Here is a 22248-nt window from a genome sequence, read left to right on the forward strand (position 1 = left end):
TCCCTCCTTGCTCAGCTAAGATCCTTCTCTTTCTTTTTCCTCTCTCTCTCTTTCTCTCTCCCTTTCTCTCTTCCACTTTCCCTATCTTCTCTCCCTCTGCTCACCAAAGAACCTTTTCTCTCTTGCCCTGTTTATCTTCTGACTCCATTTTACTCAATTGTAATTTAAGTTTTTCTACCTCTACTGCACTTGTCTGTTTCTCTGACACACCTAAGTGTTTGAGTAATTCCCTTACAATTTCAGCTTTACTTTTGTCCTTGGTTAAACCAAAATCTAACTTAATTGCTAATTCTAAAAGAATAGTCTTTTTCTTTACTTCTAAACTTTCTTGGCAAATTTGAGAATCATTTTCTAATCCCCGAACCTCTTTAGCAATTTTAAGAGCCATTTCTCTCACTTCTAATTTAATCAACCACAAGTCGCTGAAATTAAATAAATTGTCTCACCTACATTTTATTTAAAGATCTAGGACACAAACCTGGAAGTGTTTAAATCTGGTGGGAATTTTCATACCCCTAAATCTATTCAAATCTGTCTAAACCAGTTCAAATCCCGACGACGAGCTCCCAAGCTGTTATGACAGTGTTACAACCCCCCCCCCCCACTCCGCCATTTTAAATCCAGCAACACAGGAATGATTTAGTTTGTGCTGTAATCTATTAAAATTCGAGAAACAAGGAACTATTCCCAAAATTCATTATTTAAAGTAAAAATTAATAACTGTATTTTTTTAAAGTCTAACAGAGAATAGTTAATTAACAACTATTTACAACTCCTTTCCCTTACCTATTTTTTTACCTTCCCCTCCACAATACTAGTCTGATAAAACCCGCGATTAAGATTTACTGAAAAATTCAAATTTCAAAACCAGCCAGCTGTCGAATCTTCTCTTTGTATCTTCCTCTGTAGATTTGCCCTCGAGTCTGAGTCAATGTTTTTTCTCTGTGCAAACTCCTTCTCGAGACAGGTGTTTCTCAGAGAGTACTTACTGGCGGCCTAAATCTGTTGGTCTTTTGGTAGTTCTCCTCTAACTGTTCAAATTGTTTTTGGTTTTATACTCCAAAGCGTCAGATCATTTCATTGGGTGTTAATATTGTCAACATACTAAATTCAAACTTGTTTGAAGTTTGGTATTTTTGGGCAGAATTTAAACTGATTGGCTGAATTTGAAGCTGTTTTTGTGTCTAGGCAAGCCAGCTACTCTAGCTGTTTGATCAAATGTTACAATGTTACCTTGTTCAGAACACTTGGTGCTCTGTCAGGTAGTTCTGCTAGCATTTTACTCTCCTAAAGGTCCAGTACCTCTTACACTTTCATAACACCAACTGTGCAGTATTCCCTCAAAATAGCACTAGAGTTCAAAATTTTATATTCAATCCTTTATGATGAACTTGAAAATACTGTACTAGAAAAAAACTGAGAGCTAAGAATGCTATCAATTAAACCATACATGACTTTCAATTTTGGAGAGGTAGCCAGAGAGTAGGAAAGCAAAGGCATATTAATACATAGTAATTCAGCAATAAATTAATACAGCAACCATTGCAGAGCTCATGAAAATGTATTTTTTTAACCAATTTCATTAACATAAATTTTCAATAGGTGTACACCAAATACACACAAGGACTGCAATTCATATGTCTGTGTACTTGTTGCATTTATTTCCTGAAAAAACTATTTTCTCATTCATAAATGTCCAGTAGAATGAAAGTTGATATGTTAGAACACAAAACTAGAATCACAGCAATGAACTATAAAACAAAAATTGCCCATGACCAAAAGGTACCCTACATTTGTGGGTCAATTTCTCACTTCCAAATTACCAAAAGGCAGTGAGGGAGCATCTGAAAAGAGAGAAAAACAGAATTAAGATTTCATGTCTATGACCTATAATCAGAAGTGCAAAAGTTAGAAATGTATTCGTTTGTGAGCAAATGAACTGGTGAAGTGTGTGAAATAAAGCAAATGTCAGTGATAGGGTTGAGGGCATTTCCAAATTGTTGTGTGGTATTGCTTTATTGCTGATGAGTCTGCAATATTAACAATCAAAAGCAAACAGTATGAAGCTTTGTATCATCAATATTAGATATTGAAATAATCAGGGCAATGCTAATATGGGAAGATTAAAATTGTTACAATCTTCATACAGACTGACAATATGAAAGGGAAGAAAATTGAAGCTCGAGTTGGTTAATGATTGACACAAAAAGATTTCACATGTGAAGACTTTTACTGTCACAGCTGACTAAACCCACTACTGTCTAAATACTTGTTGCATCAATGTATATTTTAAACGACAGAACAGAACTTTCCCTTTTACTTTCAACACAACCAAAAAGTCTATTTTGCAGGTGGACATTGTACTGTTCCTTAAGTAGTTTAGATAAAGTAACTATGACTATAGACATTAGAATGGGGATTATTTAGAATTTAATCTTCACATTACTTTGATGATATGGATAAGCAGAGGTTTGCTGAGACCAATCCCAAATTTTATTACACAGTGTTACAAATTTGCTCTCAGCATAATGACACAATGTCTACAATATATATGAGAGGGCAGTGTAACTGAATATGAGTTTCATATAATTTGAAACAACTGAAATCCTGAAGGGGTTCCTTGAAGGTACAGTGGGCAGCAAATACTATACTTTGTCCAGAGTGTGCTAATCAGGCATTCAAACTAAAAGGCCCAAGGTTTAAAGCTTGATCTGTTTTGAGTTAGCTGCTCTTAGCTAGGTGAAAGAAAAAGGATTATCCTCAGCAGCTATGGCCAAGGCAAAAAGGAGTAAACGAGGTTTGGAGTTGGGGATGGGGGTGAAGCTACTAAAATAAACCAACATTTTGCTGCTGATGATTTTCTAGGGGCTCGAACTGAAACGTATATGCATGTGAATATCAAGTTAGCAGAGGGTCAGCTGCGATACATTTCACAGTTGAATAATTTTCCTGTATTCATTAGCTTACACATTTCTGAATAAATTATCAACAAGCCTGTCAGAGCCTTTGGAGAGATTTCTCAACTCAACTCTTTCAGGTGTGCAAGGAGAAAAAGGAGGACTTTCTCTTAAATTTGCACTTGTAACTCATTTATTGTGAGTTCATTTCCTTTTATTGTAAAATTCATCTTAATCTAGGTGACAAAAGAAGAATCAGTGAAAGAGCTGCTTTCCTCAGGCTGGTTGATTTTCTGGCCTGTATTCAGCACATGCTATTTACAAGTTCAGCTGAGGCTATAAATTAAAGATAGCTCCTCAAAAGTTGCATAGATAATGAAGAATGTTTCCATGTGACCTCGGACATTTAGAGGTCCAGTGACTCACTAGAAGATTGGGTTACAATAGAACTATTAACAACTGCTTTTATCATTAACCAACAAGGCTAAATGCATTGCACTCTGTGCAGCTAAATACCAAGCAGTCAGAATTTCCTTTGAACAACTTCAGCATGCACTTGCCTCCATGTTTGTTTAAAGTAACAGAAAAAAAAATTCAGAAATGACAGCATATGTATGAATACTGTTGCACTTGTACACTCAGTTTGCAATTTCAAAAATCAGCCAATGCAAAGCTTATATAGATGTACCATGACGACCAAAAGGGACTTACAAGTATTTCACAAAACCTCATTTCTTCAAGTACCTTAGAAAATGCTAGGAAATGATTATAAATATTTATATAAGTTTACTGAAAGAGTACATATTAGTCCTGCATATTTATTTCTACCACTGAAAATATTTTTATCTGATCTTATGACTGATAATTCAGGGACTCATTGGCTATTGAGTAATTTGAATGAATAAGTTCAAAGTTCAGACAACTGGTAGATGTCTAATGTCATCAGTAACTGTAACCATGCGTATTGTAACATAAGGTTTTGAATTTAATGATCACATGGCAAGAAGGGTACAAGAAAGCTCTGACATAATTAACACTTCACCACATTGCAACAATAACTAGGAATGTCATAGGCAGTGAACCTCCACAATTAATCACATAAGTTGCCTGTCATTTCCTTGTAACTTTAACCATAAACAAAATTAGGTTTTACTCTCATCCACACTTGCCATACTATTGGTATGTTTTATTCTCAAATATGCTGGACGCTGGAGTATATTTTCCCCTGCGTTAAGGAAAAGTTAAGTAATAAGTCCTTTACTAAAATTCTCATTGGTTTATAATGACAGTTTATTAAAAGAATTTTTGCATCATTCTCCATGAAGGCAATAAACCTTTGACCCTGAGTTATGATGGGAAATGCTCACACACAAATGTTTAATACATTTATTTGATATCTTTGCCTGCTATTTTAACCAAAATAAGTTGTTACTCGCTTCAGTTGAAATAGGAAGGAGAGACATTTCACACCAAATATTCCATATTGACCACTGTCCCATTACATACATGTCCTACTCCTTTTAAGATTTTACAAACTAAGTTTGAAACTTAATACAAAGCAGGCTCTTCAAAAGATATCTGAAATCCTCATATAAGATTGTCCAAATAATTTCTTCACCAGTTTTTGTACCTTCTTTGGTGTGGCAGCATATCAGGTGATTCTAATTCAGTCTTTCCCTTTTCTTTCAGATGTTGATGCCAAGAGACACACCAGGGAATCCTCCCTGCTTCAGGCCATCTGCTGCAGAAAGACTCAACCAGGACTGGATGTGGAATCAGGCAATATTATGGAGTAGAGTAGAGAGTAGAGTAGATGGTCACTCAGGTGAAAAGATGCATTTTGGGGTCAAATATGGTGCTGGTGCTGTGTCTGGTCTCATTCAGCATCAAACAGCAACCAGAGACAGGGCTGGAATCAGCAGATAGTATTTGAGGCAGGGGCCAACAAAATGGCTCCATGTTTCTGCGTACTTAGTTGGTATAAATTTCTGCTCGTCCAGTGGTGAAGGTCAGATGTAAGATCATAAAGCACTGGAAACATTCAACAAGAGAGAAACTGAGTAATCATCGAGTGGAATCTTCTACTCTCTGTAGTGATGAACTTGGAGGCAAGAAGAGCACATAGATGGGATGGTGGCATCTCTGAACTCTGCCACCTTCTAGCCTCACTGCCAACTAAAACCCTTAAATAACCAATTAACAACCTTATCACAGCTGCAGTTAGGCTTGTTACTATGGCAGCCAGCTTGCCAACTTGGGGTGCACACTGTCAATAAAAAGCACTAATTGTCTGAACAATATAATGGACTCTGGTAGTGGCTTCCGATCTCTCAGAAGCTGACACTGCTGCCTCTGGGTCTTGATTCCAGAGGCCTCGCCACTGTCTGAATGAGTTATGTTTTTGCAGACCTTCCTGAAAAGAGGTACAACTTGTCTCATACTCACTCACTTGCTGGTAGGCAAGATCTCCAAAGCCTCAACAAGAACCCCCCAATATTTCAAGTATCCACCTTTCATTAGGATAGATGTCCGAGAAACACATGAAGCTGGTGATGAGGTACCGCTGGTGTCATTAGTGCATAGGTGAACATAGGAATATGAGTAGGCCCTTCAGCCTGTTGAGCCTGCTCCCGGTTGAATTAGATCATAGCTCATCATCTCCCTCTGTGCTGCTTACCTGTACTATCTCCGCATTCCCTAGTTTTACTGCTCTGCCTAAACTTATCATTTTCTTTCATGAATTATTCAATGATTGATTTTCTCCAGAGAACCTATGAAATCTGATAATCTGTTATCATACAGATTTTCACCAAGAGAGTAAAGCTTGATGTGAAACGGGAAGGGATGGGGCAAAGATAAGTCATCAGAAACAACAGTGATAATGGTGCAGGGACAGGAAGCGAAGTAATCGAGGAAATTCTCTCAGTGCAAAGATGAGAACAGGTCCATGTGATCAGCCCACTAGTCAATGAAAGAAAAAACATTGGAAGACAATGGTGTGGTCAACTGCGTTAAAGTCTTTAAAAAGCACATGAATCATGCAAAGATATAGCTTATGTCACAGCAGCTAACACAATGTTATTTGTAATTTTGTTAGGAGCTGTTTTACCACAAGGACGGGTGGAAACTTGATCAGAGAGGTTCAAACATGAGGTCGGACAAATGGATTGGAAGGCAGCCACATATTCAAGATCTTTGAAAAGGAAATGGAGGTTGGAGATGAGCAGTAGTTTTCAAGGACAGTGAGAACAATGGGTGGTTTCCAAGAAAGGACAGAAGATGATTTTGAGTCTTAGCGATTAAAAAGAATTCTTACACTGGTTCTTAAACTCCTCACACTGGTTGGAGGAAAGAGTGGAGGATTGGAGATGCTTGAAAAAGACAACACGACAATCATAATGTTTTCCTGAATAAATACTGAAAGAACTGCTGCTGCTGTAAATCAGAAACAAAAACAGAAATTGCTGGAAAAGTTCAGCAGGTCTGGCAGCATCTGTAGAGAGAAATCAGAGTTAATGTTTCGGGTCCGATTCTGAGGGTCACTGGACCTGAAACGTTAACTTTGATTTCTCTACACAGATGCTGCCAGACCTGCTGAGCTTTTCCAGCAACTTTTGTTTTAGTTGTTGTTGACAATGTTTTCCTGGTTGGTTTCCCAAGTTCTACCCTCCACAAATGTTAGCTCATTCAAGAATCTGTGAAGAATATCATCAATGCCCACTCACCTATCACCCTTTGTTGGATGATATTGAACCACAGTTCCTCGAATGTAAACTTCTTGTCCTCATGTTCAAATGCTAACTTGACCTAACTCGTCCCTATTTTTGTACCCTCCTGTAAAGCTAAAGACTTCTAATAACACTCCTCAGTAACACATTCCACATTCTTTTCAACTCATTATTGATAGTTGTGGCTTTAACCATATAATTCTCTGCTCTAGAATTTACTGTACACCTCTTTACTGTCCCTTCCCCACCAAGGCCCTTCTTAAAACAAACTCTTGGAGCAAGGTTTTAGTCAGCTATGCTCATATTTCCTTCTTCGATATTATGTCAATTTTCTCTGATTACATTCCAGTGAAGTGGTGGTGTGATAGTTTCCTTTGTTAATAGGTTATATAAATGCAAGTTGCTGTTGTTGTTATTGTTGACAGTATTGCCAGTAAGAGAAACCAAAACATGACAGATCAATCACTCGGGTAAGTTTTGAAAAGTATTTGGAATCATGGGTAATCATTGGACTATTCAAAACAGACTGCATGTTATGTACATGTATTTGCATCATTTTATAGAGCCAAAATAAACAGTAAATAGATTTCTAGTTTCATGGATGTTTTAATTTCTAGACCACTTGCTAGTAGAGTACTTCTGAAATCAAATCAGTCCATCATAACAAAAACGTAAACAGGAAGTGACACTTTTGAGTATCAAGTAATACCTTGTTTCTTCACAACAAAGTGTATTTAAGAAGTTCAGCCTGGAAATTACCCCACATTGTTCCAATTAGTCTCTCCAAACAAAAAGTTAGCAGATTCTGCTGTAGTAACTGGTTGAATGGTGCCATCTCGAGGTAAGATTTAGAAATGCATAAACAAAATCTGCAAATTGGAACTTCAAAAACAGGTAAGCCATCTTTTCAGAATTGTTATTTTTGTCGAAGGTCATGGCAAACAATATTTTTGATATCTAACTCAAAAAATGCAGACCTGCGTTTTCAACTCCTTGCTTTATTACTGGGCTTGAATCTAAACTGCTATCATTATTCCACAATGTGATTTACACTCTGCCAGTAATTTGCCCAATTTTTACTTCCTCCTACAAAGTCAGAACTATTAAAATAGACATCATTTATTACTAGAACTGAATGTACCTCTCCTGCTCCAGACTTTTCAAAATTAGTGGTATTTATGCATTTTGGCCCTTCAGCAAGGTTTCCTTTACGTCTGTTTTATCTTCCTAATATTTTCTGAAGCACAAAAGATAAACACAAACCTTTTAACTTCCTTCTTTCACACTTCATACAAATACCTAATTGTTTTATGCAGAATGGCACAAAATGTAAAATTAGATTTGCATCCTTGCTGCAGAATTCTTGCACATGAGTTTACGCAATGATGAGGTTGGACAATTTCAGTTACAAGGTACTGGGGATTATGCTTACTTACCAACTTAGATAAAAACTAAGGGATAGAATCATAGAACGCCAACAGTGTAGAAGCAGATCATTCAGCCTATCTAGTCCACATTGACACTCAATGGAGTATCCCACACAGACTCAATTCCCCCATCCCTGTAGCCCTGCACACCCCAATGGACAGTTTAGCATGGCCAATGCACCTAACCTACATATATTTGGACTGTGGGAGGAAACCAGAACACCCAGAGAAAACCCACGCAGACCAGGGAGAATGTGCAAACTCCAAGCTGACAGTCACCCAAGGTTGGAGTCAAACCTGTGTCCCTGGGTGCTGTGAGGCAGTAGTGCTAACCACTGAACCATCAAGTTGGATGAATCTTCCCTATCCTGAAAGGTGTGGGCATGGGTGAGAAAGTTCGGGAAATCACATAAGATCTGTTGTAAGGAGATTCACAACATCAAGAGCAAAAAGTCCCATTTTCCCCAAAAAAAGTATTGAAAGGTGAGACAAGATTGTCACTGGGAAAGCCTTCAGGCTTATTTAAAAGGCATTTGGATGGGTATATGAACAGGAAGGGTTTGGAGGGATATCGGCCGGGTGCTGGCAGGTGGGACTAGATTGGGTTGGGATATCTGGTTGGCATGGACGGGTTGGACCGAAGGGTCTGTTTCCATGCCGTACATCTCATCCCAATGATACACAGTAAGGCAGAGCGGTAACTGCTGAATTGCCATGGATTTGCTTGCATTAACATCCTCATTACGCCATCTCATCCCAATGATACACAGTAAGGCAGAGCGGTAACTGCTGAATTGCCATTTGCTCCCTTGGTCCTCCATTGTGGAAACCAGGTACCTATGTCTCAGGGCACACTCCATGAGAAGTGACTGTTTACACCCCCATCCACCAGGACCTTCAAGTCCTGGTAAATTTGTCAATTTTCCTCTGTCTGACATGTCTAGACAATTAATGGGAACTGTGCAGGGCAGTTGTGAACTGCATGTTCTTGACCGGGGTATGAGGCTGGGATTTAAGGATGGTTCCAGCACCTAGAATCCCAAGATTTCTAACAGTGGCCAGTACCTTCTGCTTGCAGCATATGGGAGGATACAATAATTGGAGCACAGCAGGAATTGATTTCTAGATAGTGAGGGGCTTTTCGTAAGATAGCACGAGAAAACCCTCAAGGGCTTGTGAAGAGAAAACCTCCCTAAAACCATTTACAATCAACACATAGCCAATTTCTGATAAAATTCCACCCATAATGATCTGATTTTTCAGTGGCAACTGTTTACCTTCATCACCACTAGTTTTTTTGGTTGATTTTTCTGGGCTGTTACTTAAAACTGATCCATGACAACCTATTTATATTCTTTGGTGCTCCAACAACAGCATCTGTGTTACTTGGTTCCGATCATTTTATTTTAAAGATTTAAAACCTCTGGTTAAAATTGTAGGTTATTTCTTTTGTTTAGTTAAATTACAAGAAATTTCAGCACCGGTAAATTAGAGTATCTTATATAGCTTTTCAAATGAGAATTACATGTAATCCAAAAATTTTACTCTTCTTGAAAGGTAATTAAGCTGGCCCAAGAAACAAAAAGGATCCTTAAGCCTGTTGTACCAGAAGACAAGAAATTTGAACTTCATTTTTTAAAAGTAAGAAGGGCTTGTCGGTTTGGAGATATATACAGAAAAAAAAACAAATTGGTTGTCTTGCCATATTCATTTCATTCCTACTTTTGCTGTAAGTTGCTTTCATTTTCATTTATTGGCAGTCATTAAACACATTGCACAATGAAGTCAGAAGTGTGAAGCTGAGATTGAGTAAATTTTCCAGGCTGTAAGAGAGACAGCTAAAGTAAGAGAACAGCTAGGAGGAATTTAGAAGGCAGTCTGGAGCTCTGACGTGCTGAGTGAGTCAGAATGACTGTACGTTCTTCACTCCCAACTGTCCTGGAAATGAAAAGGAGATATGAGACAGGATTGGAAATTTTACACACATTGACAAAACTATGAAATAGCTACAGAATTAATAAAAAGACTGAGCAAGTAAGAATATGTATCTGTTGTCAGTCCTGAGGAAAGAATGCTACACCTCTATTGCAGCCTAGACATCACGAATGAGCAAAGGTAGGAAAGATTTGGAAGACATTGAACACTATATTAACAGAACTTATGAATAGTATGTGCTCAAAATCAAACCTCAGGGGAGCAGGAAAATTGATCAGCAAATTCAGGATTCAGTACCTAGCTGAATCCTGGATTTGAACATCTAAAAGATGATCTCGAAAAGCCATAATCCTACTTTTGGGTCCACTTCTTCCAAATGCAATTTTGAAATGATCACTGCCATAATAATTTCCTGAATGAGCAAAATTGTAAATTTGCAAGTGTGAACTTTCCTTTCAATAGCTGGAAATGTAATATATACAACACACTGTGGTTGAAAGGTTAATTTCACCTCCTGCTCTCAGCAAGAAATTATGCTGATTTTACACAGACTTTGATGTCAACAGAGTGTAGCATTTTTATAGGATTATGGACAATGAGTCACTCAAGTCCTTTTTGACATTCCATGAAATCATGAGTGATCTGTACCTGAAATGTATTTATCTGCCTTTGCTGCATAAACTCTTTTGCTCAATGTGGAATTTTAATTTAATAACAATGTCTTCTTCCTCCACATTTTCCATTTCTGCTGAAGCTCACAGATATAGCTGTTTAAGCTATTTTACATGCTACATTAATATGATCTGACCATTATTTATCATTAGTGGTCACTTCATCCTTTCCATAAAACTCTCACTGTCACTTCTTTTTGGACAATTTGTTGATCACATATATCAAGCCTCTTTACAATCTATAACTAGAGGTCATAGTTTAAAAAGGAAAGGTTGATCATTTAAAGTGCAGATAAGGGAACTTTTTTTTTCCCTCAGAGGGTTGAGTCTTTGAAATTCCCTGCCTCAAAAGGCAGTGGGTGCAGAATCTTGAATTATTTTAAGGAAGAGGTAATAGATTCTTGTTTACCAAGATGATGGAAGATCTTTGGGGTTTTGTAGGAATGTAGAGTTGAGGTTCCAATCAAATCAAACAATCTTATTGGATGGTGGAGCAGATTCAAAGGACCTACTCTTGTTTCTTGTTTCAAAAGTGAATATTTTCTAAACATAGTTTTTTTTAATAGGACAAATAAAGTCAGAGATAACTGGATAATTAATTCAGAACATAAGCTTCCTAACAGGTGAATTGGCACCATGAAATCTACAGCATTTTAGGAAGAAGGGACATGGACTCATTGAACCTGTCCTGTTTTGATAAGTTAACACTATATGGGCAGCATATGTAGAAATCCACTTAATTGCCAGTTGAACCTAGCCTTACGTTTTTGAATAACATGATTCACCTGAGTACACTGTTAGCTCTTAAGTTCCTAATTTTTAACCGTGTACACTCTGGCATTTGAACCTTTTCCATGGGGACCAATCACCTGAATCAATTTTGTCGATTGTTTCATTAAATCAGTCTTGGAATATTCTATTAGATCAGCTCACAGTCTCTAATTTTCTATATCAATGTACCGAACTAGGGATCAGCAAAGTATTCTATATTGACTAATAGGGTGCTTGGATATTAAAATACACTTTGCAACTCATGTTTTTAAAAACTGAAAATGAAATCTGTTATAGCTATTTATTCATAGAATTTAATACTCGGGTACAAGTACTAACTGAAACAGATTTCATTGACTTTTGAAAAATTATTCAACAAATAGGTCAGCTTCATCACATAATCCTGTTATGTAGATATGCAAAGTAAATTCACCCTATGTTGTGGACATTAAAGAGGAACAGATGCTGTGACACTGCTTATACATTCATTTGGCTTTCACTTGTTTTGACAGACAAGGAAAAAAGTAATAAATTATGAATATCTGTTGAAATGCTTCTTAAGAAAACAAACAAGATCAAAGCTCTAATATATGTGGCATGGATTATTCAGAACAATTATTGACAGATACTGCATTTTCACCTCCATTTCTCTTCCATGCAGTCGAAATAAAAAAATTATTTTAGTTCATCACAATCTTTACAGTTCTTTAGTACAATTTTGGAATATTTCCTTTTCTTAATGATATTTTCTGATACAATGCAAGCCAGAAACTTAAAGCTGCTGGTTTCCAAAGTCAAAGATGCATTACACTATTTTATCCAGATAATTATAGATCCATAAAGAGAAGAGCTTTGAAATGATTACTTATGAACAAACTCAATTCTGTAATCTCAATCCTGTTAAATGTTAACACACTGGTAAGTTATTAAGGAAAAAAAAATCTCAATGATTCTTTCAAAATCAAATTTAAAAAGCAACTTTTCAGTTCAAATATTTTTGTCATTTCTTTTAAAAACACTGCAATTCTTAGATACAAGTATTTATTTATTTACTTGAAATTCTATTGGTGCCGGCTGAGGCAACTCCAACAATTTTTCATCTTTTAAAAGTTCTTACCTTAAATTACCTTGGAATTTGGTAATCAAAGGCTTTCATTGTTGACAAAAAGGTACACTAAAGTGGGACTGACCAAGAGTCTCAATTTGAGCTGAACCAAGAGTGTAAATGTAAAATCCTAACATGTCAATTAAAAAATGGACAAACCTTTAGGAATTTGAACTTTTCTTGATGAGACTTCTTTGCAAATGGCAATAAAAATAATTTCATTTTAAAAACAGAAAACACCTTTGATATTATGAGGCCTGCCTTTAAAATCTAGCTGCTGGGATTCAAGTTAATTATATTGCTCCAAGACACCACAGATATATACCGTCCTGCATTTTCAACAAGTCTCTGTGGACATTGTGTATGAAAAGACCTTCTGTCTTCCTTTAAGAATAACATATTACCTTTGTGTAATTAGGAATTTCACATTTTTGCAGCGTCTGTTGGATTAAGATGGTGCATGGCAAAAAAATATAAGAATAATAAACATGCATTTGCGGCAGCGGGGGTGCTAGTCCTGGCTGAACGCTATCATTATTCTAATACCTTAAACAATTTGCACTAAATGCAGCTTAGGTTAAAATTAATACAAAACACTGTTGTTGAGAATTGCATTCCACTCTTGTCAGGTTAATAAGAAGAAAACCCATTAGATCTTCATGTCGTCTTTTGGCCCCACTCTTTCTTCACAAAGGATGAATTCATGTGCTAATCAAATCTGGAATAATGAAAATTCTTCAAAAAAAAACAAAATTTTTGTTCCATGATTTATAAAATTTCAATTTTTGGATATTTAGCAGGAATTTTCGCCTGCTGTTAAATGGGCCTTTTTGTTCTGAATTTATACACTTAAACAGTAAAAGGCTTTTTTTTCCATATAATTCGGTTACAGCACAAACTATTTGCTATCACTTCAGGCTGTCAGTTACATTATATACGAAGTGCTCCCATATATAAAAAAAACAGTCACCACGATAACATCAAACTGCAATACAGAACAAACATTTAGCGGTGAGTTGTATTAAAAGGATTTGCAGTTCATATTAACACCGTGCTTTCCAATCCATGGATTTGTCAGTAAAATACATTTTTAAGCTTATTCAACTGAAACTGGCTTGATGTTCTGAAGATTTTTCTTTTTCCGTGTGGTCGCATACTCGAAGTAAATGCCTCAAGGCCTATTAGGAAATATTTAACAGGAATATTTGTGTGGTGTAAACTTTATGAATAGCTTAACCTTGATGGAATTCATTTATTAAAAAAACTCAGCTCTTTACTTACCTCAGTGCACTTTGAAACAAAGCTGGTTTGTAATGAGCTTATGTCTTTGGGATAGGGCGGAATTGTTTCTAATTGAGAATGTAAACATTATTTAAATTTAAGTATAAAATTTGTACAAAACTGTATGCAATTCAAACAATTTATAACAACCTGTGATATAAATATCAATGAAACTGCCCGTGATTAGAAAATTATGTTAGTTTTTCAATTTCAGTTTCACTTAGTATCATGCACTAGATTATGTATCCATCTTGAAGCAGAGCTGACTGTCCTATTTGGAAGATCTTTCTGTTTGGCAGTGAGTTACAGATACATTTGATACAAACGTCACAAACTTTCATATTGCCAACTCAAGGATTGCATATAAAACTGTGGAAACTGTCAAATCTAAATTTACTGGACTAGTATTTCATAAATGATGTGAAAACAAGATAAGACAATCAAAACCTGTGAATTTACAAGCCCACACAATGCTTTCTAAATCAGCTTGAAGGGCAACATGTAGAAAGACTTGGGTGAGGGAGGTCTTTGTGTGTAGTTGAAAATATATTATACTTTATTTGCCTGTCAGCAATTCACTTAGCATATCAAATGCTGAGAATTCATTACCTTCAATTCAACAATTTTCAATTCAATAGTGGATAGTTAATATGATAATACAGAACAGCAACATCCTGAAATTGAGAACAATCCTCAGCTCTATCACAGTGCTTCATAATGGTTTGCTATTGGTGCCCCATTTCAAGGTTTGAAAATTTCACGTTACCCTTAATAAGAACTAAGAGATTGGGGAATGGATGGGTGATTTGGAAACCTGGAGGCACAAGGGTTGGGAGCAAAGGGAAAGAAGACCACTGAGACTGGGGAAAAGGAGGAGGGCATGCCTCCATGCTGGCTTCTGAGCTCACAACAGCAAAATGTCAGCTCATGACCCCAATTAGAGTCCAAAGCCGAATTTTGGGAAGTCCTGCTGTGTCATATGAAGGTGCAATGTACTGACTACTAATAGGTGCTGAAAGGGTCTTTAGGAAAATATTTGTGGTTTACTTTCTACATCAATTATCTAAGTAAAATGAAACTCTACTCAGACTTTACAGCAAAAGAATAAAATTAAGGAAAAATAAGAAATCAAACATGGAAAGTAAACAAGTTGCACTCTTGCAGAGGAGTTATTTCCTTGTAAATTTGCAAAAGTGCAAGAAACTAATGATGCTAATTGTTGATCAAATGAGACATTGTTCCCCCTTAATCACAAACTGCAATGTTAACACTTACTCAGAATTGTTAAAAAAAAATTGACAGCCGAATTTAGCAATAATGGCAAATCCACACTAGGCAGTTAAAAGCACTCAGACTAACACAGATGCACCCCTGAATCACATTTGGGCTAATGCCAAAACACACTGTTGTTTTGACTGTAATGAAGCAATTAGCTAAAAGTCCTGTAGGAAAATGTAATACAGTGATTAGAATTTCAAACACTAGTCACCCTTATGCGAAATGTCCATCCCAATAGTTTAACAAATACACTTAGGTGATAAATGGTAATCACCAAACTGCTGGGAACAATTACTGCTTTAATTAGGGCCACAACATCAACTACTGTGGGCAACCAGGTGGGCAAAATGTTGAAATATTAAAATTCTGTCAGCAAATGAAAAACAAATCCAAAGTGATCATGCGTGTTGACACGAGTTTTCTTATTATTCTATATATTAGAACAATACAGAAGTAAATCGCAGGTGAACAACTCCTGCTCTTTTCAACCCTATGTTGACAAATGTACAAACTATAAAAAAACCCAGTAGCAAAGTCAGGACATATATAGTCAACGTGAAACGTATTCTGCCATAAATGTCTTTCAGAATACTTTAACAAGCATTTGGTCAAGAAATGAAACAGGCAACATATTGATAGAACTGCGCAATGTTACCTTATAGAATTTCACAGTCAAATTAGCAAAGCCCTTTTAAAAGTTTTTTTTTTACACAACTTTCCGAAAATTATCTTTGTCTCTTCACTTTTATAAAATGCTGAGCTAATAACAATAACTAGCATAGGATTGCAATGGACTGACTCCCAGGTATAGAAGTCACTCTAACGTGGAGGTGCTGGTATTGGATTGGGGTGCTTCACCTGACGAAGGAGCTATGCTCTGAAAGGTAGTGATTTCAAACAAACCTATTTTAACCTGGTGTTGTGGGACTGCAATATACAGTAAACGTAAGTTCATTCAAAATGCTTTTTTTCCCCCAGTATTCTAACACCAACTCCCATTCATTTATAACCCTAGCACTCCCTGACCTTTGACTCCATTGTCTCCAAGTTCAGAATCATCTTAAATTAAAAATTCCTATTTCTGATATCAAATCCCTCCATGGCCTGACTCCATTTTTTCTGTTGCCTCCTCAAGCCATACAATCCTCTGAGAAATTGGTGCTTGACTCATTCTGATCTGATGAGGCTTGATTCTCAGTGCACACATTGATGGCCTTGCCTTCAGCTATGCCAGCCCCAAGACCTTGAGCAATCTTGCCCAAATTTCACATCTCCAACCATGATATTTGGTAAGTACATTAAAATATTTTAAAAAGCCATGTTAAGTTAAATTATTCAGTATTAAAAACCTACAGATGTTCAACTACCATCACACATAATGCAGAGTTTTCTCATTCAGGATCGTTCAACAGGCAGCATTTGTGACTCTAGATACATGTGTTGGTGATCGTGGAATGTATTGACCACCCATAGTCAGTCTGTAAAGATAGTGATGGGTCCTTGAATTTTGAAATTAAGGAAAGAATTCCAGGATATTACTCCAGTATCAATGAAGGAAGAGTGGTATTTGGCCAAGCAGAATGATGTGTGCCTTGCAGGGAATCTTTGAGTTTTCTGGACTTGAGCTATCCATATGGTAAAGATATAAAAGAAAATCTAAGCCTGTCGCATGGAGAAAAGATTCACAGGCTTTTAATGGAATTTAATATCACACAGCAATACTAGTCTGAACTATTACACACAACTTGGTAATACATCCTTGTCGTATTTAGATTGTGTCACCTAAGGAATCCATTTGAATCTGATTATTATTTTAATCAAGTAGTCTTTAATCTATTACTGCAGTAATAAATGACCATTTGACAGATAACCACATTACTGCAATGCTTCACCGCCACATTGCAGCAATGTAGAAGCTAAGAGATTTTCGGTCTATCATTTTCATAGTTTGAAACAATGAGATTTTCAATTGAAAAATGCTTTACTTTCAGAGACACTCCAAACTATTTCACCTCCAAAGAATTATAGTTAAAAGCATAGCGACTGTCATTATGAAGACGGTAGCTTTAGCCATTGTGCATGCAAGACGAGACCACAACAGCAGTAATCTAGTAATTTTATTTTTGGTTGATGTCATTTAGGGGAAAAAATGCTAACCAAAGAACCTGGGGAATAAATAGTAATGTTAGATCTTTAATATCCTGCTGGATCTTTGTAAAAGACAGATAGGCCTACAGTTTAGCACTGCAGCTGAAGGAAACATTAACCTCCAAAGTTACAGTTAAAGTACATGCATGATTCCTAAGTATTATCATACTCATTACAAAGTCAAGATCAAGATTTTAAAATGCATATAAATGTATAATTAGCTACAGTATACTGCATTATTTTAAAAATACTTGATATTTCTTTGTATAATTTTAAAGTTTAATCATAAGAAAATGTATCAATCATTTCATAACAAGATTTCAAGCATGAATGTGATTGTGAAATAACTTTAATTACCATGTTCAATATTGATAATTAAATTAATAAGTCTATTTTCCTTCAACTACCAATGTCTTAAGTGCAGACAAAATGTTGCACTTTCTTACATTTTTTTCATCCAGGGTTCTTGAACAATTCAGTTGTTACTTCATTAAATTCTAATCTGGCTACTATTCAAAACTATTGGATTCAAAAATGCTAAAGAAGCTTCCACAATTTTGAAAACTTCTCAAAAATTCAGTTTGAACACAGTAAAAGTAAATATTTTAAAACTATCACAGAAGATGTGCAATGCACATTGCCTGACTATTTATGTTAATTGACATAGCTAAGACAAAGGTCTGATTTTCCAATTCCTGACAGTTCAGGGGTTTGGGAGTAGGAGGTCCAATTTAGCGGAAACCAGGAATTCAGTATAGAATATCAGTTCGTGGCTCTTTAACACAGCCACAGTTTTATCATGGTATTTCTGGATCTCATAATTGGGTACAGCACTGAACAAACTGACAAAATTTAATGCATGCACTCAAACATTTTGTGTCCTTTTGATGATACCCCCTGGGATGTGATGCTGGGGACTGTGAAGAACACAAAGAAATAAACTGTTCTATACTGACAGGAGAAGGAAACCAGCCAGTGAAACTAAAAATGGACCAAGGTTGTCTATGAGGACAGAAGCAGAGTTGAATCCATTCTCATTCTTAAGGATTCAATACAAAAGGTGGCTTAAGACCTAAGCAGAGCAGGAAACGCGAATACAATGACACATTTGACAATAGCCTGAAGTATATATCAGTTCAACACTCTCAGTTGCATATTCTAGCACGTTACTCCTAGCAACCATGTAGGTACACCCACTGTCAGTCAACTAGATTGCATAAAACACCCACTCATGTTGACTGGATGTGAAATATAATCATGTATATAATGATCACTGAAAACATTCTTACTTTACAGGCAAAGTGCACATCTTTCATCACTTAAAGGGCCTATGAGCATCTTGCAGGCAGTGACACAAAAGAATGGTGATTGCTGCTCAGAGAAGCTCATTCATTCTGAGAGTACACCATCACTGGACTCATGCAGAATATGCAGCAGGTCAGATGCACCCATCTGTGTGTCTGATAAGGCAGTTGGAGACTCATGATCGCACCTGGTAGATGGTGGAAATAGGGATGACAACATCAGAGTCCATGATGGTGTGCACTTGAGACTTCAAACTTTCTTCAACTGGACATAGATAATGTACACTGGAGCCTAGCAATGAAGAAGCATAAAAGAATGTGCAGGTATTCCAGTCACACTCAGCCCAATTCCAGAGAAATTGGAGGAAGTTGTCTCAAGCCTAAATAAAGCAACCTTGTAGGCCTTTGTAATGATAGTTTTCCTCATAGAAAGAGTGGGTTTCAGGATCCAGATAATACCTGTCAAATGTATCTCAAGGAGACTTCAAGTAGTTCATCTCTTCTTCACCTGAAGCCATAACTTTGTGGAGGTAGGAGAATTAAGATTAAACATGTGTGGCTGCTCTACAGTACGTAAATGCATGCTCACTAAAAAATGGATTACTTAGTTTCTGTTTATCTTTGAGGTCCATAAAAATTACTCATTTCTACCACTTACTCATATTTCCCACTTTTTTGGTTACTATTTGTAAAGTGGTGATTTCACTTGTCTTAAATGCTAACTTAAGAATTGACATTGAGCAATGGGATGAAGCTGTGAAAGGGGTTGTTTGCAAAACGGTTGTGTTAGAAGAAAGAGGAGTGGAATTTGGCTTTTGCATGGGCCTGACAGATGGGTGCATTGTTGGAACTTAAGTGAGCCTCATAATAATAACAGTACCCTGTCTTGATCATGCTATGTCCTGCCTCCTTCTCACTGGAATTATATGAAGATGCTGTGTGTTCTGCACCTTGTTTGAACCTTAAGCTAGGCAATGTTGTGCTGATAGCCGCAAACCACAACCACTCTGGGGAGACAGACTCATGCATACTGAAGGTTGAGCATTGCTAGTGACTGGTCCAGTGATTTATTTGGTTGTTGTCTTTCAATATATTACTGCCTTCATTGGTTGGACACATCATGGGTGACCTCAGTAACATTTTAAGTTGGAATTCCTTGTTTCCAAGCAGCAAGTCAATGAGTCAACTTTAAATGCTGTAAAGAAATCAGAGAAGACAGATTGGTTCAAGTTGAAAATATCATAGGCACTTGCCTGCATAAACATTTCACCAGGGTGGTATGCCAGCTGCGAATTGATGACTGGAAATCTTTGTGGTCAATTAATTCTTTGTGTTCTTTAATTGCAAGCAGTTGATAACTCCTGCACCTATGGGAAGCTGGGCACTGCTGCTAAGTTAAACATCAACTCATTCTGAAGGGCTTCAGCACAATCAAAGCTGTTGTATCTGCCTGTCCTGGTTAACCAGTCATTAGTCAGCTGCTAAAGGATTTGTGGGTCAAATATGATTTCCTGTAAATACCTTCAGCTGAGCCCAAGAAGAAACCAGAGGCAAAATGGTTGAGGGTACTGGTGTACTTTGATATCCACTAGTGAAGAGTGGCCATCAGGTCCACTTGGAAGCTGGTCTTCCAGATACTGCAAATATCTGCCACCACATGAAATAAGACCAAGTCCCCAAAAACATTGGTATTCAGGCAATTTGAAGAAGCTTATCTGTGGTTATATACTTCACGATTTGGGAAGTCTTCATACAAGCTGCACTGCACTGTTGATCCTAAGCTTTGGAGCTGCAGGTCTATGAGGATCGGGCTGTTGCTGTTCTTGGCTGATGCTACTTATTCATCTCGGTTTTCATTGGAGGTTGAAAATAAAGGAGCATCAGTATACTCATACTGAGCTGATAGGTCAGAACTTGAATGTGGAGGTCAGATTTACACACCTCCAAGGTTGTTAAATGGGCCTCTCAACTCCAGTACCACAGAGTCATAGAGATGTACAGCATGGAAACAGACCCTTCGGTCCAACCCATCCATGCTGACCAGATATCCCAACCCAATCTAATCCCACCTGCCAGCACCCAGCCCATATCCCTCCAAATGCTTCCTATTCATATACCCATCCAAATGCGTCTTAAATGTTGCAATTGTATCAGCCTCCACCACTTCCTTTGACAGCTCGTTCCATACATGTACCACCCTCTGCATGAAAAAGTTGCCCCTTAGATCTCTTTTATATCTTTCCCCTCTCACCCTAAACCTATGCCCTCTAGTTCTGGACTCCCCCACCCCAGGGAAAAGACTTTGTCTATTTATCCTATCCATGCCTCTTATAATTTTGTAAACCTCTGTAAGGTCACCCCTCAGCCTCCAACGCTCCAGGGAGAACAGTCCCCTCAGCCTCTCCCTATAGCTCAAATCCTCCAACCCTGGCAATGTATGAAAATGTGACATACTGTAGATAAGAAAGCATTTTCAAAGTTGACATACTTGGTGCTTTATTTCCATGTCACATCTTGATCCTTCCTCAAATCTAGCTGTCCTCTTGCTTTGTATCCATGAGCAAGTTCCAGAAAACATGGATAAATACTGCATCAACTGTTAAGTACCAAAAGCCATCTTTAATATTCCTTTCATTGAATGATTCACATATTAAAATTGACAACTCACTTTTCCTGAGAGAGTTGCTCACACTCAGTCTAATTCCATGTCATTAAAAACAGAAGTTAGCAGCTTGGAAACATAGAAACATGGAAACTTAGAGCAGGAGTAGGCCATTCAGCCCTCCAAGCCTGCTCTGCCATTTAGTATGATTGTGGCTAATCATCTAACTCAGCACCTTATTCCTGCTTTCTCCCATACCCTTGGATCCCTTTAGCTCTGAGGACTATACATAACTCTTCCTTGAAAACATTCAATGTTTTTGTCTCAACTACTTTCTGTGGTAGAAAATTCCACAGACTCACCACATTCCAGGTGAAGAAATTTCTCCTAAGTGGCCTACCCTGGATCCTTAGACTCTGGCCATCTAGCATGTACCTTGAGCAGTATAACATGCTCTCTCATTCTTTTTGCAGAGTGTGGTGGATTCATTGAAGCATGGGGTCCCTTTCAGTTTGTTTAAGCAGCTGCACACGGACAGTAAAGATCCCACCTTTGCATGACCCGCATAAAAACTTCCAAACTGCCACACAGCTGAGAGAAAGTATTCTTGACTCACTGTTAATTGTCTTGCTTTAACTCATTCCCAAATCCATCTGCTTCTATACATTAAACATTTGCAGTATGCACTGCAGTAACTCACCAAAGTTTCTTCAAAAGCATTTTCCAAATGCACCGCCTAGAAGGACAAAGGCAGCAGATGCATGGGAACACCATCACCTACAAGTTTCCCTCTGAGTGACACACCATCCTGACTTGGAGCTATATCTCTGCTCCTTCAGTGTCACTGGGTCAGAATCCTGGAACTCCCTTGCTAACAGGCTTGGGAATATACCAATGCCACATGGACTGCAGCAGTTCAAAAAGGCAGCTCCACCATCATCACTGGCAATTAGGGATTGGCAGTAAATACTGGCCCAGCCAGTGATGCCCACATTCCATGAAAAAGGATTTTAAAAGAATAAAATTAATCCCAAAGTGCCACAAGTGGCATAATAGGACAACAGCGTTTTGTAAAAATTAAGGACAATGATGCACAGATTT

The 22248-nt window shown here is 37.4% G+C and overlaps 2 long non-coding RNA genes across 2 annotated transcripts in view; one reads left to right on the forward strand and one right to left on the reverse strand.

Annotated features, from left to right (window-relative positions):
- LOC148146962 (uncharacterized) overlaps positions 1-6212 on the forward strand; it is a 51722-nt gene extending 45510 nt beyond the window's left edge. The window contains exons 2-3 of the long non-coding RNA XR_015760023.1: positions 4587-4722; positions 5995-6212. This is a non-coding gene — a long non-coding RNA (uncharacterized LOC148146962). The remainder of the gene's footprint in view (positions 1-4586; positions 4723-5994) is intronic.
- The window catches only part of LOC122558047 (uncharacterized), a 148044-nt gene that overhangs the window by 101591 nt on the left and 24205 nt on the right, over positions 1-22248 (reverse strand). The gene's annotated exons all lie outside the window — the stretch shown is intronic.

Source organism: Chiloscyllium plagiosum, unplaced genomic scaffold, assembly GCF_037043375.1.
Source record: "Chiloscyllium plagiosum isolate Xiang-an unplaced genomic scaffold, Cpla_swu_hap1 HiC_scaffold_18, whole genome shotgun sequence".
Taxonomy (NCBI): Eukaryota; Metazoa; Chordata; class Chondrichthyes; order Orectolobiformes; family Hemiscylliidae; genus Chiloscyllium; species Chiloscyllium plagiosum.